The following is a 4262-nucleotide window of genomic DNA, read 5'->3' on the forward strand; positions in this document are numbered from 1 at the left end:
CAACTCTGACACGATGCTTTACACTCTCTCCACACCTGAGAGGACACAGGGGCTGTTTGGGCATCTTATCAGTGCCAATGTATGGTGGATGCCACATAAGTCAGTATTTAATAAAAAAAAAAACCAAACAAAAAGAACCCCCAAACCAACCCCTCTCAACCAAAAATACAGCACTCATATAACCCTAAAATTAGGTTGTCTTTTGAAAAAAAAAACATGTCAAAGACCAGCAAGAAAAAAGCTCTAAAAAATGTTCAGCCTGTGCAGATTAAATTCACTCCTGACAAGACCCCAAAGGAGGAGAAGCAAAGCAGGTGGTCATGTCCAGGCAGGGCACCAGGGCACAGACTGATCCCATCAGGCTTTGGAAGCTGCTCCCTCTGTGTTTACCATCAGCTAAGAACAAGTTTCTCTCCCACTCATCACACACCAGGGTAGAAGTTCAGCAGCAGTTCTGGTTTGATACCAGCTCTAACCACGGATGCCATTCCCAGTCATCCAAGTTCACAGAATCAGACTGGTTTGGACTAAAAGGGACCTTAAAGCTCATCCAGTTCCACCCCCGGCCATGAGCAGGGACACCTTCCACTACCCCAGGTTGTTCCAAGCCCCGTCCAACCTGGCCTTGGACACTTCCAGGGAGGGAATGAACAGGAGTTCACCGGTTATTCAAAATGCAAACTTTTATCTACATCCCACAACGTGCTCTTTCAACCCAAAGAAACATTTAGAGCTGAGCAACAAATGGCTTTGCTTGTGAAAAGACAAGAATGGTAAATATATCCAGCTCCCACTCGCCCTGAGATGGTTTCACCTGACTGTAAACAATAAAAAGTAAACATTCTCACCCAGGGCAGGAGCAGGGGAGACACTGAGAGGCAGAAACAATAAAATAGATCCTGTGGGTGCCAGATCAGAGGAAGAGTAAGCCATGAGTTGTGGGAACCCCTGAAGAGCCAAGACAGCTCTGGCTCTCTCCAGCACCACAAACACCTTGTGCTCTCGCTCCAGAGCCTGATCCCAGATTCACACAGCAGTGAACCCTCTGGATCAGGGACTGAGGTGCTGGAAGCAGCTCATGTGGAAATCAAAGCACCAGCAAACCTGCTTTTAAGTCACGAGTTCCAAGAAGGAAGGGGACAGTGTGGGTTTGGTGAGAGCATACATATTTCTGCATGAAGATGCAGGCACACTGACCACCAAGGCCACTCCAGGTCACCCACAAAGCCCTGCCCGTGGCCAGAGCGAGCCAGGCTTTGTAGGGAGCTAAAAGAGCCAAGATGAAGGTGACTGGAGATGGTTGAGAGAGGGACAGCACAGGACTGGAGCATCAGGGGGAAGGGAGAGAGCAGCCACAAGAGGGAAGGAAGCAGCACGAGCCAAAATAAATGGGTTAAAAAGAAAAAAAAAGCCATTAAGCCACAGTGATTTTGAGGGAATTATTTAATGATCAAATTGCAACACGATACAAGAGTACAGGCAGTGTTAGCACAGATCTAGTCACACACACTTCCAGGGGAGGGCAGGGGCAGCTGCAGGGATCCCTCCTGGAGTCTCTGAGCGCCGTCACTCACACAGGGGCTGGTCTCCATGCTTCCCAAAAGCTAGGGAGCAGGATTTGTCCTGCTTTTAACCTTCCATCAGGCACCCTCAGTGCTCTTGTCCCTGTGCATTCCCTGTTGGAAACTGCTTCTGCCAAACCCAACCAACTGAGATTTCCAGCTCTGAGCACGGACTTGCTCCAAGCCTACCCAAAGAGCCCAGGAATGGAAGGCAGCAGGGAATGAAGCTCCATTCCAGCTACCTGCAGGAGAGGGAGGGAGGCTTCCCCAGTGCTGAGTGGATGAGAAGATTGCTCCAAGGTTCTGTATTTATCAAGGACAGCCTTCCTTCCACTCAGACACACCTTCGGGCTTTTACTGTCCCAGGAGGTAACTTCCAAGCTCTGCCTGGACATGCCTGGAGCCTGACCCAAGGGCTCCTCCACCTGGAGTGGGAGCACTGAGCACATTCAGAAGTGGTTTGTTGTCCTGGTTTTATAATTGTAACTCATTGGAGCAGCTTTCTTCTGCACCTCCCACATGCCCAGGTCTCCTGCCTTGCTCTCCCCAGCATTTGCTGCTCAGGGCACAAAGAAAATCCACCTTTAACTGGGCAAAGTTTCCCATTATCCTTCCTTTAGGCTCCTGATCTCCTCCTGTACAGCAGAGCTGGGAACAAGAACAGGTCTAGAGCTGTTTTGCTGCTGAGGATGACTGAGACCATCCAAAAATGCAGCCAGGCATTGCTGTCTGCAGCCAGGAAAACCACCAGGAAAGTCACAGGCCCAGGACAGGGAACAGTTTGCTGAGCACACCAGGGACACAAGATCATTTCCAACTCAGCCCTGCTGTTTTTGCTACATCAGTTAATGGATGCAGACTGAACAGAAGAGTCCAAGGACATTTCAGAATGCAGCTTACTTGGAAGCATTGGGAAAGCATGATAATAACTAAAAATATTTTTTAAAAAAACCCCCTCTTGCCTTGCCAAAAAGCTGTGACAGAAATGCAGCAGCACATCCTGCTGAAGGACAAGCTGGTGTTTCAAGCACAGTAATCAGGTCTCCAGTACTGCCCAGGATCAGCTCCATCCCAATCTGCAGGTCCAGGGAGGTTGGGCTTTGAGCCATGGGAATGTTTTAAGCCAACTCAGCACTGAACTAGGAGCAGTTCCAAAATACATGGGATCATGTTCCTCCTCTGGGTCACTCCATGCAGTGGATGGGCACTGATGAGCTCAAGGATGTATCCAGGCACAGTGTTCCAGCTCTGCTGCCAGAGCTGGGGGGATCTAAGCAACTCAGTACTTTTTAATAAAACACATTTCCTTAGCACATGTAAAGAAAAAAGGGAATCCCATGAACAATCTACAGAATCCGCAGTGCAAAGAAAGCCATGCAAAGGGAAACAGGCAACTTAAAATACTAAATGAAAGTTTAAAAACTGGACAGGGATGCAAGAGGTTGATGACATGACAAGCTCAGTGTTCCTAGAAAGGTAACATCCAGAGCCCGTGGCCTCCTGTGCTGTTTGACACTGGAACATACTCAGTGTACAGCTTCAAAGGAGCAGGTTTCTAGTCCCAAAAATAGCTAAGCTGGGTCAGGCTTTCAGTTAAAGCTAGGAAAAAAAAAAAGGCTCCTTCATCTAGTTCACAGTACAACCCTCCCAAACGAGTGGTCATCCCACACAAGGGACAGAGCACATCCTCCCTGCTCAAACATCACCAGACTTGCTTTTACTACACAACTGTGGTCGTGCCAACAGCAAAAAAAGTCTGAACTGCCTGAGCACTTCACTGCATCCCAACAGGAGCAGATGTGTTAATGGATCATCCAAGCTGCAGCTGTTACAGACTCAGGACTATTTCAATGCATGTATGGCTTATTAATGTCCTGTCACCTCGTGGATGTGACTTCTGCTCCACCAGAAAGGGAAACCATCTCCCTCAGCTCTCTCAGTTGTCACTGCTCCTTTCTCTCTCCCCCCATACAGGCCTATGATCTTTTTCAGCAACTTCCAATGCCCAAAGCCAACCAGATCTGTCTCAAAAAAATCATTCTTGGGAGGCTCCATTGCAAAGCAGGTAAAGAGAATCCCCCCAAAGCTCCTCCCTTGTCTTTCTGTGACCCCATGGAAAACCAGGGGAGGGCAACCCTAAGAGTAGCTCAGTTGGTCAGAGCACGCTGCTAATAATGACAAGGTTTCATCCCTGCATGGGCCATTCACTTAAGAGTTGGACTCAGTGATCCCTGGGGGTCCCTTCCAACTGAGAATATTCTGTGATAAACTGTGAAACTCCCCCACTGAGGTGTTTGCTGAGGGTCCAGCAGGAGCACAGCCTGCACATTACAACAGGCCAGTAAAGGCAAGGCTGACACAAACCCAGCCACCAGCTTGCACTCCAGGTTTGACAGTGCCACAGGTGTTATCCAGTCACACCCTGCCTTCCCAGCATTCCAGACACCAACACCCTGTGGATAAGTGCCAAGAGTTGAGGGAGGCTCACAGCCCTGCACACCAATCTCTCCCCCTCCCCTGTAGCTGTCACCCCTCAGCCAGGACACACGTGCTCCATGCCTTTTCCAGCGAAGCCACTCTGTCCCCAGGCCAGGAGAGCAGCGTTCCTGGTGCCTCTGGAGAGGGCCACAGCTCCCTGCACGAGGGCCACACCTCCTGCAGCACTGCGGACACACCGAGAGATGAGACAAGCGGGACAGG

Source organism: Pseudopipra pipra, chromosome 15 (assembly GCF_036250125.1).
Source record: "Pseudopipra pipra isolate bDixPip1 chromosome 15, bDixPip1.hap1, whole genome shotgun sequence".
Lineage (NCBI taxonomy): Eukaryota > Metazoa > Chordata > Aves > Passeriformes > Pipridae > Pseudopipra > Pseudopipra pipra.